Here is a 14,905-nt window from a genome sequence, read left to right on the forward strand (position 1 = left end):
ATGAGTGGTCAAAGAAGAAAAAAAAGGGAAAGATAAAGATAAAGAGGAATGAAAGGGGAAATGCGAGGTCGGTAGCTATTTCTTTTGATAATTTGTGACTGTTTTAATGAGGGTAGATGGCAATTGCCATTAAAACAGCCTCTGTCATTTTGGCCCAATAATTAAAAGGCCCATATTACAGTTTGATTATGAGACATGGACAGATTTCACTCGATTACAACCACGGTACAAAATCATCCATTCGACGGAGTCCTTGTTTGGCCAATGCGTCGGCCACTGTGTTGGAGGCTCTACTTTTGTACTTATTTACATGATACAGTTGAGTTATTGACACTATTCATATATGCTACTTTAACTTCATTTTATGATTCATTTTATTTACATGACACAATTGAGTTTTTGACACTTTTCATACATGCTACATTAACTTCATTTTGTGATTTATACTTATGAAAATACATAATCGTATGGGGTCTTATTAGATTCATCTAAATAAATATTTTTTAAATATCAACTTTTTATAATTTTTTCTTATCCATAATTGAAGATATTAATGTTTAAAATCGTGCATTAACAAACATGCCTATATAATTGCGTCATATAAAAAATAACAGATGAAGTGTATGATTGAGATTCCATTCCCCCTTTTCAATGACTCTCTGATATAGTTGATAATGAAGTTTAGATTATAGGGGCACTGGATACTGCCATTGCACCATTTAACCGCGTTGGCCGAGTCCAATGCAATGACTGAGAAGCGATCATGTGATAGGAAAATCTTGATGGCTCTTGATGCACACTATGGTTTACGCACCCGGGTGCACAATGCTCACTGTGCACCCTGTTTTACAAAGAACATATAGTTTAAATACAAAGAACATATTGTTCATACCCAAAGAACATATAGCCAATGAACATATAGTTCAAATCCATAGAACATATAGTTTAAATATTTCACTAGTACATGTACACTGAAGTCGTTCTCAATGTTCATTAGATTTTCAATAAATGTTCAATAGGGTGCACAATGAGCACTATGCACCCTGGTGTATAATCCAAATTGCGCTCTTGATGGATCTTGATACGTTGGTAGCTATTAATAACCAAGTTTTGGATAATTGGTGGGAAATTTCTTTGTATTTTTTGGGTAATGCTAAGGAGTAAGGACAAATTGATTTTAACGTCACAAAAATCGAAAATTGGTTTTTCACCAGCTAAAAACTACTCCCCCCGTTTCTTTTTGTTTGCTACGTTTGGACTTTTGCACGTTTATTAACGTATAATAAAGATTCTCTTTCTTTTTTATTAAAAAAAAAAATAAACCCACCTAAAACCTCAATCCACTTATCGTTACAACAACCAATAAGATTGTTTTATTTATCAAAATGAACGAATAATGGAAAAGCACAAAGATTGATAACTTAACATACTTGGAAAATTGCAAAGATATTTAATGAGTTGAGAAAATTGAACCAATTAAAATTAAAAGATGACACAAAAAATGATAGTATAATAAGTTTATAAAAGGAAAGATTCTCCCACGTAACAAACATTGTGAAACACTCTAAAAGGAATACGTAACAAACAAAAAGAAACGGAGGGAGTAAAATTTTTGTTGTACTCCCTCCGTATTTTTTTAAGAGATACACTTGGTTGGGCACGGATCTTAAGAAGAATAAAAGAAGTGGGGTTGGAGTAGATATTTTAATAAATAAGTACTGTGGGGACCATGTCCTTTTGAACAAGTTGGGGTGGGGGTGGGGTGAGTGTAGTTGTAAAATTATTTTTTTAATTGGATGGTGGCCCATAAGGTGTAGTATATATATTATTTAATTAGGTGGTGGTGTTGATAAGTTACCAAAAAAGGCAAGTGTATCTCTTAAAAAATACGGCGGGAAAAGGCAAGTGTATCTCTTAAAAAAATACGGAGGGAGTACCACCTTAAAAAATAAAATTTAAACTTATTTTTTACCATTCGAAAACGAAAAAATAGATGAAAAAATTATATGTGGCTACCTAATTCAATTTTCCTTCAACTTTTTACATTCCATGTATGATTTTCTTTAACTCTTTCCTACTTCTCTCTTTACTTCCATTAAATTTTATCAATTTTGTGAATTAATGGTGGTGAAAAATTATGCGAACTCAGAGAAGATAGGGAAGGGGAAAGAAAAGAGAGTTAAATACATGAAATTTGGAAGAAGAGAATATATCTCTATTCTATAAAGGAACAGCTGAGGGCGTTTCGGTAATAACACTTTTCGTGTCCCCCTTTGAAATGACTAAAACACCCCTGCTTTTGACTCGCAAACAAACCAGCCGTTCACTCTCTCGCCGGTTGCTGAGCCTATCGTCCCAATCGCGATTTGTATCCTCTCTCCCCCTCTCACTCTTCTCTCTCGGTCTCTCCTTACTTTTCCCTCACCAAATTGCCGTCGTTTCTAGGTTACCTTCCTCGCCCCGTCGTTCTAGGGGTGCCTTCATCGCCGTTGTTTCTAGGGTTGCGTTCCTCGCCGTCGTCCGTCACCAAATCGCGTCCCAAAGCAGCGTTAAAGGTATTTTTTCTGTGTTTTCTCCCTCTCTCTCTTTAGCTGAAGAATCACGAGTTTGAATTAGTTCGTTTCTACCAAATTTCTGTCAAATTCGAGATCTAATTAAAAAAATTCTACCAATGAAATGCAAAGATTTCTACCAAAAAAATTCGAGACCTAATATTTGTTCATCCCCAATTTCTCTATTTTGGGAAATCCCCAATTCGATTTGTTAATTTTGGCGAAATTTGAACGCGACTTGAAGTGGGGTTTGGGTCAGATTTTGAGATGGGTTCGTCATCTTCGTCGAATGTTGCAGGTTTAATTTTGGATGACGGTTCAACGTTTGTTGATTCATTGCCGATTTATGTCAGAGAATTGATCGCCGGCGGCGCTGCTGGCGCTTTTTGCTAAGAACATGGCTGCTCCCCTTGGGAGAATTACGATTCTTTTTTCAGGTTCTTTTTCATTTTAATTTGAAAAGTCTGAACATCTTTCGTGTTAATTCCATTGCCAATTGCATTGTGTTCTTAGTTGATTGATGAATTGGTTTTGAATGATTTTTGAATTGTTCCAATGCAAATTCATATTCATATTATCCTTTTCGATATGATTCTCATACGATTGATTAGGGTTATGTTTAGAGTTGTTGGCTCAGGGACGGTCCTGATGGATGGATGGAGTTGTTTGAAATAGATGTTCTATCTGGATGGAGTGTTTCTTGAAATGAATATTCTGTCTGCATTGTTAGTTGATCTTTTTAGCCTTTTACGTTGAAATTGAATCTGGGCATGTTTGTTTTTGTGTTTTTGATCAGTAATTATAATCTGGTGTCAAGTTTATTACAATGCGTTCGTTTGAGTTTTAGTAGAAATCTTTGCATTTCATTCTATTGATTTGATTTGACCCTAATTTCTGACGATTTAATTTGACCAAAACCCTTGAATTTGTTTTTTAAAAAACCCCTTGAATCCGTGATTTGATTAATTGATTAGCACAATTAATTTTATCATTACTGAAGTATTAGGTTTAGATTTATTTTACCTATTTCGAGGAGGGGATCCTACTATAATGTTCTATCTTCAATTCTTACTCTTATAATGAATAATACTCCGTACTTGGTATTAGGTTTAGAAAAATAAATATGTTTATAGTTTTTGACTTAAGTCTTTTATACTCGATCAGTATAGATTAGAGTTCATCTTCAATTTCCCTCTCTTTTTTCTGGTTAATTAAATTAAACTTTATTGGGTGGAATTTAAATCGGAGGGTGTTGGAATGATGATCATATCTCAGTGACTTATGATTCATCATTATTCATCTGTACCAGTTTTGCATTTAAACAGTCCTTTATTTTGCTGTACAAATTGAAAATGTTTTTTTATTTTTTATTTTTATTTTACTGCCTTAGGGTTAATATTTGTCTTTCTTTTGTACTAGGAATATAATAGAGATCTTCAAATACATATACGATCTCTCTTTTTTCCGATAGATTCATCATGATTCTCTCTTTTTGATAAAAAATGAGTCATACCGTTTTCTCTTTACTTTACTTTTTCATGACTTTATGAGGGGAGAAGCGGGGAGATGTCAGGGATTGGGAACCAAGAATGGCAGCAAAAATGGATACAGAAATCTTTTTTAGGGTTGTCTTTTTTCATATTGTTCCGCATATAACTTTATACCAAGCATATATACTAGAAACTTCAAGTTCTTTAGTAATTAAAATTACTTTGCAATGTGTGTTTGTCCTCATACTCCCTTATTTCAACGTAATTGATTACTATCTTCTATTGACTGTTGTTGTTGCTATGTACTTTGTATAACACAGCGGTGATGATGATTATCGGTCATACCTACTTGATGAAATTACAGGTGTATTTTTCTGACGGGGCAACATAAATGATATGTACGCCTTATAGGACAGGATTGTTCTTGCAATATTCTCACTTTATCAGTTTTATTTATTTGATCATTCTGGCAATTAGCGGGATTGCTAAAAATTTTGAACTTCTACACTGAATACTGATCCTTGAAGCTGATTTAATTTCAACTTTGTGCGGATTATAATTAATACAGGTGCATAACCTGTATATTTGATTCTTCGGCGCCGGCGATCAAATTCCTTAGTGCGATCCTGATACTATTTAACCTTTTTTGGGCATTGCTTTAATTTTTCTGGGTTTGTTCATTTTAATTAATATGAAATTAATAATTACAGAGTATTTCTTTGAATTATTTTAGTTTGTTAATTAATCACCAATTTTGGAAATTTTCGACATGATGATAATGTTAATTTTGATGACGATGAGCAGTCTGTTTTTAGTTACGAGGTTTGTTTCTTACATTTCTGTGTTTTGTCAATTAGACTAATAGCTTTTTATATATTTTCTGTAGCATAAAGAAGTCATTTGAGATTGATGAACTGAAACATGCACTTGAATTGGCATAAACTGGTTTTAAAACAGGTCTATCTTTCTTTCTCTACTCCACTATTTTGGTCTATTGCAATTGTTTATCTGCTTTATATTTTTATTAGCTTATTCCACTGCAATTCTTATGCAGTGTGTGCCATTGCAGCTATTCTTAGAGACGTCTGTATTGTATTGCTGAGGTAACTCCTTCTATTGGACAATCAGTCTGATAATCAGTCTTGGTTTATTGGCAATCCTTTTGATGGAAGAATTTCCTTTATATTGATAAAGAGTGTAGATAAATTAGGATTTCATGCAACATGAGAAACTGGATTCAAAAGGAAAATTCTGACGTCTTTGCGTTTAATATTTTTTTTTTTTTTTGAATCCAGTTTGCGTTTAAAATTCTGTTGTCTTTGCAAAAGACTAATATTCAACAGCAAAGCCAAATACTAATATTCATGCAACATGAATCAATACAACAGAATATTAGTCTAATATTTCTTCTGAAAGTCTTGATATTACTCTTGATATTGATATTAACTCTTGACAGTATCTTGATATTCTATGCATGGTCTTTCAACAGACTGTCAAGACTGTCTTTTATATTTCTTCTGAAACAATGGTTTCTTACCGTTATAGTTTGCAGGCTGTGTTTATGAAGGAAATGTTTTGGTGTTATACATGAGCAAACCACCTGCTTTTACGCCACGCTGGACTAAACTGATATTATGGCTAATCACGAACTTGGTCTGATTGCCCAAGATATTATCGAGCTACTGGGAAGAAATTGGGAAGTAAAATTCTAAGTCACAAGAAGTGAAGCCAATGAACTTTCCCATAACATTACTGCTCTAGCCTTCGAGCTAGAAATCGATCATTAGGTTCAATGTGAACCAGTTCGATCTCAATGGTTTCAAACATCTTACTATGTCAACTGCTCATTTCCTTTTCATGCTTTTACTTTGTTTATTTTCTAAAAAACTCCATTGTACTTTGTTGGACTGATGTCCCTTGAGGCTTCGAGGGCCTATGATTGAATGAATGAAGTTCTCCTTTTCTCTTTAAAAAAAGGTTATAATTTCTGCTATGACTCTGCATTAAACTAGCTATATGTTATAAGTTTGGTTGCTAGGATGAGAAGTTACAAAGTAAAGACCAAAAATATTGCAACAGTTGGTTATATATAAAACTTATATATATATATACTCCCGCACGCATCGCGTGCATATAAGACTAGTAAGAAATATTACAATTATTGTGGCCCTCCACATACCATTTTCATCTATTTTTTCATTTTACAGGTGGTTAAAAACAAATTTTAATTTTTTTAGGTGGTAAAATACAAGTTTTAATTTATTAGGTGGTAAAAGTACAAATTTTCAAATTTTTAAGGTGATAAAAACAATGTCTTTAAAGCCACAATGTTTTTTTTTTGTTGTTGTGATCACCCACCCACCTAATTTTTTCTTTTTAAAGCCATAATGTGTTTTTGCCATTTTGGTGGTACCATCCGCTAATCCAGATTCGTGGCTACAATGTGTCCTCATGTGTCACATGACCCAACATTAAATTTAGTTACAAATGGACAAAATTATGCCAGTGATCGTGCTCATTTCCCCAATAATTATTAATGGCTAGATAGGTATCCACGCATCTCTAGATGCATACTAGATGAAACGGGGACGTTTTAAATAAAATGGAACACACGCGCTGCACATGTTTCGTACAAGCAAACAGTCCTCGCCATTTCTCTCTCCTCTAAACTCTCGCCATTTTCTCTCTCCTCTAAACCCTCGCCATTTTCTCTCTCGCTCCAGACTCCATTTTTTACTGGCGGAATCGCATCATTGAATGCCTCGTCTCCTATTTCCAAAGGTGTTTCTAATTCTACAAAGGATTCTATGAAGCAGACGACTTCTACAATGCTCGGACTATTGCCGTCTGTTCGGAGCGATGTTCTGTTAGGGTTTCGAAGGTTCCTTTTCATCACCTCCTCGCCTCTTCCTGTATTTTCTCTTGCTCAACGATTTTTTAAAAATATTTTAATGTTTTGATTTTTGATTGTTGAATCGACTATTTCGGATTAGCAAATAGCATGTGTTGATTATTTAATCAGCGAAATTCGAATTGCTAGTTGTTGATTTGGACTTAGGAGTACATATTAAAAGCTGAAATTATCAGTTATATATGTTTTTTATCGTGGAATTGTGCATTTGGATAGATAATGATACTTTTTAAGATTATTTTGAGTAATTTTGTGACTTTTGTTGTGTATTTTGTTGGATTTCTGGATGTGGTGTATATCCAGTTTGATTTTTGTACAGAAATGCGAAGAGTCGAGTGTGTCTAGTCCTGTATTATGAGTGATTTTAAATGTTGAAATCGTTTTATGAGTAATTTAGAAGTTGTGTGTGAATTCAAATGTAGTTTAGTTTAGATGAAATTTAATAATGTTCAGATGTTATAAGCAGATGTTCATTATTCTTTACTTAATGATCTAAAGTGGTGTTGTATAAAATTTGTCATGTTTAAATTGTAACTGTAGATGTTCAAATCAATATTGCTGATGATATTAATAATAATACTTTTGAGTGATGTTCAGTTTTTCAACTCTCTTATTCAACCTACGAAGAATCATGTCCAACTAAATTCAACTAATAAAACTAGTATATTTTCAATACTTTTGTGTGATGTTCAGTTTCTCCACTTTTATGTTCAACTTATATAAAATGATGTTCAACTAACTTTAACTTAAAAAATTAATATATGTTCAATACTTTTGTATGATGTTCAGTTTTTCAAGTCTCATGTTCAACTTATAAAGAGTTATGTACAGAATCATGTTCAACTAAAAGACAAGCAATAATAGTAATTAGTTGATGTTCATTATTCTTTACTAAAAGATCAAAAGAGGCATTGTCTAAATATTGTCATGTTCAGTTTATAATTTACCATATTCAATTTATAAAATATGATGTTCACAAATAAGAATACTTTTGTGTCATGTTCAGTTTCTCAAGTTTCATGTTCAACATATATAGAACCATATTCAACTTATAAAACTATATATGATATCTTCATAAATAAGAACACTTTTGTTTCATGTTCAGTTTCTCAATTCTTATGTTCAACTTATACAGAATAATGTTCATATATTTGCCACCTCCTTGTATATAAGACAACAGTTAATATATTTGCTTCTTAATCTTTTGGAATCGTTTCGTTGTTGCGAGCTTTTGGTTAGTTGATTGGAATGCGGAAAACTAATATTTTTTTTTAAAAAAAAAAAACTAAATACATGTTCAATACTTTTGTATGATTTTCATTTTCTTACATATCATATTCAATTTATAAAGAATTATGTACACATTCATGTTCACTTTACTGAAAAATCAAAAGTAGCGATGTCTAAATATTGTCATGTTCAGTTTATAGTTCATAATGTTCAACTTCTAAAATATGATGTTCATTTAGTTTCTAAAGTCTCATGTTCAACTTATAAAGAATCATGTTCAACTAAATCCAAATTACTAAACTATGATATGTTCATAAATAAGAACATTTTTGTGTGATGTTCAGTTTCTCAAGCCTTATGTTCAACTTATACAGAATCATGTTCAACTAAATTCAACTTATAAAATTGCTATATGTTCAATAATTTTGTGTGATATTCAGTTTCTTAAGTCTTATGTTCATAAATAAGGATATATATATGTTCGATTTCTGGGTTTGTAAATTTGAATTACTGTTAAAATATTTAATACTCAATTCTGGAATAATATGTTTAAGTGAATAATAGATTATTTTTTTTAGTTTCTAAAAAAAATCACTTAATTATTCTTAGTTATGTTCAATTTTTAAAACTCAATGTTCAGTTTTAGAATGTTCATACTATGTTTGATATCCTTTGAAGTTCATTTTTAATTAAAAAGGTTCTATGTTCAATTTTCAGAATTTAACAAGGAGGAAAAAAGACAGAGTCGAAGAAGAAGTGGAGGAGAAGTTGGTGAACTCAATCTGTTTGCAATTGGTGGTAGAAAATTTATCGACGAGGAAGGCAAATAAGAACTATTAAGATGGAGAAAAGTTGCAGATAAGAGATAAAGAAACATAGAGGAAAGAGGAACATGGAAGAAGAAAAAGATTAATCAATGTTCATATTTTTTATTTGTTTATTTTCCGAATGATAATTTTCTACCGAAATGTAGCGTAGTGATTAAACTTGTGCAGACGTACTAGAGTTTCTGGTATATTAATTAATATTACTTAATTAGTCTAAATTATTAAATGACAAGTATGAAGAAGGATATTTCATGTTCATTTTTTTTATCACCGTGTTCAATTTTAACTGTTTCACGATGTTTAAAAAAACCTCATATGCACACAGCTCTGCATGCATAGGTATGCAGCCAAAATTTTGGGATTTCCCCAACAACTACGGAGTAGTTTTAACCCATTTAAAAAAAAAATCCTATCAAAAAAAAAATTTGACATTAAAAAAGAAAAAAATAAAAATAAAGAGGAGTTTTAACACGCGGCAAATTAGGTAATAGTAAAAGAAGAAAAAAAAAAAAGGGATAGTAAATAGATGGAGGAGGGATCAATATCTGATATGTATTTCAAGATATAATCACCCACTAAACGATAAAATAGAGATAAGACAAAAATTAAAGCATGTGACATTTTTCAAAGAACAAATGCCATTTTGGAAAAATTGATGTCATTTTTCAAAAACCGATGCCATTTTCCAAACACGGATGCCATTCTAAAAAAAATTAATTTTGTCCTTTAGCGTTTGTCTTATCCCTATTTTGTCGTTTAGTTGGTGATATGTATTTGTGAAATACATATCAGATATTGATTTATACTTTCTCTAGTAGATGAGGGCGATTAAGTACATGACAAATTAGGTGGCATTAAAAGAAAACATAAAGAGTATAGTAAATGAGGGCAATTAAGTACACGGATTATTTCGTTTTGGGTGTCCCATTTTGTTCTTTACTAGATTAGATTCCCTGCATATTTAAAAATTAGTACTCGAACATCTTTTATAAAATACTTCATATTTAACTGAAATAATATTTATCCCTTAAAGTTAATGGATAGTTAATAAGTCAATAACATATTAATTTAATGATCTAATATGAAAGTTCCTCCCTATTACATATTATTTTTAAAATATATTTTGAAACTATCCTACTAGGTATTATATATTTTACATGTTTAATAAGATAGTTTGACCAAAATATTCGATAGGCTTAATATGTTAATTTTACCTATTTCGAATAAATATTTTTTTATTAGTATGACGATTTGACTAAAATATTAACAAAATCTTCTAATACTGACATATATATATATACTATAATCGTATATTTTTTTCCCTTACATAAAGAGTTTTTATAAAAGGAAATAAAATAAAAGAGAGAGTTTTTTTAGGAAAATAACTTTCGGCGGAAAAATATTGCATCAGGAAGTGACATGTGTCATTCCTGTTGTCTGTTTTAGTATAATGTAATAGATATTTAATTTTATATTATCACACATCAAAATTTGTGTACACGGATTATTTTAACCAATTAAATTAATTGGAGCATTTAATGTTTCACAATTTTCTATTGGGGCATTAAATCTTTCTCATATTCCAAACGTCATGTTTTTTATAAAGTGAAAATATTATAAATAAATGTAATTTACCTTGTTTAAATAAAAAATAAAATAATCTCAATACACATTAATTAGTCATTAAATCGCGTGTATAATAACAAATCTCTATTCTATAAGCCAAGAGCTGAGGGTATTGTAGTAAATTAACTTTTCGTGTCCACTTGCCAAAATACAATTACACCCTCCCCCGTTAACCAGTTATTCACGCGATGCGTTACATTGAGAGAGAAAACTGAGGAGCGTTACATTGATTCAGGCCTTCCTCCCCGTATTCCTCCCGTTTTCTCTCTCCTTCGATCTTCTTCATCTTCCTCAAATCCTCTCCTTCCTCAATCCTTTCATTAAAAAAGGAAAAGAAACGCTCCTCATACCTCTCTCAGAAATTAATTCCAGTCTCTTTCTCTCTCCTCATAAACCCTCTCTCACAAAATGGGGAATGAGAAATCGAAACCGAGGTGGTGTCGCCCCCGTCAACGATGAAAAGGGCGTCCAATTCCATGTACATCGTCTTCTTCCGTGTTCTCCAATTCCCAATCTAAAGATCTGAAATGGGCATCCTTCGAATTTCAGCATCAAACTTTTTCCCAGAAAATCGAATTGCAAATTCACTCGCGCGCGCTCTCTTTCTCTCTCCCAGGTAACTCACTCAATTTCTTTCAATTCTCAGTTCTTTCGATTTCAATTTTTTAAGATTTGGGGAAGAAATCGAGTTCCAGGATCACTCTCTTTCTCAATATTTAGGTTGCTTAGCTAAATTTTTTAAGATTTGGGTAATTTTTAGGATTTCGGCAAGAAACTCTCCAATTTGAATTTTTATTTTTCGATTTTTGTTTTCAGTTGCATGTAATTTGTTTGATCTTGGTCAGTCAATTGAGTTTTTTGATTTAACAGGCGAATAGGTCGGTGAATTTGAAGCAGTGTAAGCTTGATGCTCGCCGTGAACAATGGCTTTCTCAAGGTACTGCATTCATTTTTTATTTAATTTCTTAATTTTTTTGATTTTGTACAATTCTGTATTTTTCTTTATATGTTAGTTATCGGTTAGTGTTTGATGTTTATGTTATGGGGTTTTGAAGGAAAAGATTGTTTGCAGAGAGGGGTTCTGAAAAATTATTTGAGTATATTTTGGAGTCACATTGGCCTTATTTGGATCTTTTCACATTCAAATTTGTTGTAAATGAGTTTTTTTTATTATTGTCGGGTCAGTTTGGGTCACTTCTTGCTTCAATTTGGTTTTTTATAATCCCTATTTGGATAAGTTTGGAGACTTGGAGTGTGACACGAACCTCTGTTGTATTCTCTTTGTATTTCAGTAAAATTTGATTTGGTGTGTCTAAATTACAGTTTTGATACAAATGATTAGTTATTTCGAACCAAGCCAGTATCTAAATTTGATTTGGTGTGTCTAAATTATAGTTTTGATACAAAGCACTCTTACGTGCCATTGATTCTTTAATAGTGGTGAACTGTCATGGTGATTTTTTGGCTACTAGCGCTCTTAGATAATGTGCTAGGGTCAAAAGGTTATTAATTTGGTGCCTTGGAAGCTCAGATTTTACAAATGATACCTGAAGTTTAGGCTTTACTATCTTTCTTAATTTCAATCTTGCTACTAAAGCCAATACTATAGCCCGTGCATTTATTTTGTTTTTGGGTAATCACCCCTCTGACTTCTTATTAATCAAACATAGTTTGTGGGTGGTTTCATTGGATTGGATTTATTTTATATTTTACTCATGTTAATAACATCTGATTATCTCTGAGGGTTTGGAAAATGAAATTGGATCTGGATAAAACAATTTATCTAAATATGAACTAATATGTATGCAGGGGGTTTGGAGAGCTATGCTTCTGATTGTTATTGCTGCTGCTTTCTCTACAGGCTGCCGCTATGGCTCCTCTACTTACAGGCTGGTTCTATTACTCTTGGAGTGTGGTTGTTTCAGGCACCTTCTTCGTGTTTGCAGTGTGTTTCTGCTCTTATGTGGGATGGGGAGGGAGAGGAGAGAGAGAGTGTGTTCAAGAAAGTAGGACGTGTACAAAAATTATGGAGTATTACTATATGTACTTTGCATTTATGAAAAACTATGTGTGGTTTCTTTTACTGTTTTCCTTTCATTCTGGCATTTAAGGTTTATAAGCCTGAGTTCTACGAATTTTGTGCTTAATATTGTTAGCTTTATTTTTTGTAATTTGATCCATTGGAGAAACGAAACAATCTCTTCACTTATTTAATAGAGATTTGAATTTATACTTGAGTTGGTTGATTGAAATTGGCGAATACATATTCCGGGTTTGATTTGATCAAGCAGTTTGGTGTTCTGTATTATGAGGTTCATTTAGATGTTGATTTAATTTTTCTGAATTTTTTGGGATTATTTCTGATTATTTGATTTTTTCCAAGTTCGATCAAAAGTGGAGATGCATCAAAGGAGAAGAATCTGTGGCTGTTCGAAGGAAAAAGGATGGACCCTGTGCTAATTTGCAACAGAACCACAAACCTCTTAGGGGGGTTTGAAGCAGCGAAATTAAGGGACGGGGAAATCACTACCCAAGCTGCTGATACACAACGATGGGATGCCCCTCCACAGGGGACCTTCAAGATCAACACGGATGCAGCAACAGCAAGTGAAACAACGGGGTTTGGGATGGTTGTACGGGACCATACAGGCGATGTGGTAATGGCAGGGACAAAAAGAATTGAGAAATGCAGTGCCAGCTCCTATGGCGGAAGCAGAAGCAGTAAGGTTTGGCATCAGTTATGCCTATGAAGCAGGCTACAGGAACGTGATGGTGGAAACAGACTGCCAAACGCTGGCTAAGATGTTGCAGGGTCAAATGAGAGAAAGAACCTACACCCAGGTTCTGGCTGATGTTATAGTAGCAATAGCAACACAATTTAACTCCATTTCTTTTCATTTTGTTCGTAGGAAATGTAATTGCGTGGCCCATTCAATAGCAAAACTCTCACTCTCCACTGCAGAGGTGAAAGTGTGGCTAGAAGAATGCCCAACAGATGCTCTTCCTTTTGTAATTTTGGACAACTCTCTAAATGAATGATAAACCCAAAAACTCTTTCCCGTCAAAAAAAAGAACAATTTGGGAAAAAATATCTACTAAAGAAGAAATGAAGTAATATATGCAAATTTTGAACTGTTTTAGTTGTTTTTTACTTTTTAGTACTGAATTTGAGTAAATTTTGTTCATTTCTTATTTTAAGGAAAATCGCCATGAAATATGTAATTTGGTCTGGTTTGTGACAATATATCCATCTATAATTTTAGTTTGTGTATAATTTCGCACGCATCGCGTGCATATAAGATCTATAATTTTAGTTTGTGTATAATCTCGCACGCATCGCGTGCATATAAGACTAGTGTAAATAACCAAAAGAGAACGAGGGAGGATTTAATTAGGCCATCATTGATATGAAGGAAAAAATAATATGATGGTCAATTGCATTTATTTCAATGATTTAATTTTACAAACTTTTTTTTTAAACGAAATCTTGATTATCTGAAACTATAAATCGTGTGATTACAATAAGTAAAGGGACGGAGTTTTATACTCTCAATCCCATTATACTGCTTCCTATCTACGAGGTGTCAAATCAGGTCATTCAATCATTGGATATAATTTAGATTGGCCAACGATGAGTTAGGTCTATTCAGATTGTGTCAAGTTCGAGTTAAATTTAGTTGGATCTGGTTAGATTGTGTCAAATTCGGATTAAATTTAGTTGGATCTGGACAGGCTGAGTCTGGGTTAGGTTATTACAATACATGTCGGATTCTAAACAGCTTTGGACGTGTCAATTTCAATTTGGAAAGATTTCAATTAGAGTACGTTGTCAGAAGCGTACTATAAATTGGAAGGTGATTCATATTGAATTATTGATATATCGATAACCAATTGTTTTACTAAAGTGAGAAAATGTAAATCTATAAGAACTCTTTAAATGGTCAGAAAATCAAATATGACTAAACAGTTGGTGATAATTGGCTATAATCTATATGTTACGTTATATAAGAACATAAGTCCTTAACTTACTCTACAAGTCGATAAGGATTATAAGTTTATCACTTTATGCAACGGTTAAAAGACTATGTAGATTTCGTTATTTGGCAGGGTTAGGGTCAAGTTAATAAGGCTTTTATTAGACAAACTCTTATTTGGAGATTGTTAGTATAGGGTCATATATCCTAATAATTTTGAAAATTAAAATAGTTATGATCTAAAAAAAATATACGTGTACAGTTTTTGTATTCACTTTTATTCTTGACTCCTTTT

This window comes from Spinacia oleracea, chromosome 3, assembly GCF_020520425.1.
Source record: "Spinacia oleracea cultivar Varoflay chromosome 3, BTI_SOV_V1, whole genome shotgun sequence".
In the NCBI taxonomy this organism is placed as follows: domain Eukaryota; kingdom Viridiplantae; phylum Streptophyta; class Magnoliopsida; order Caryophyllales; family Amaranthaceae; genus Spinacia; species Spinacia oleracea.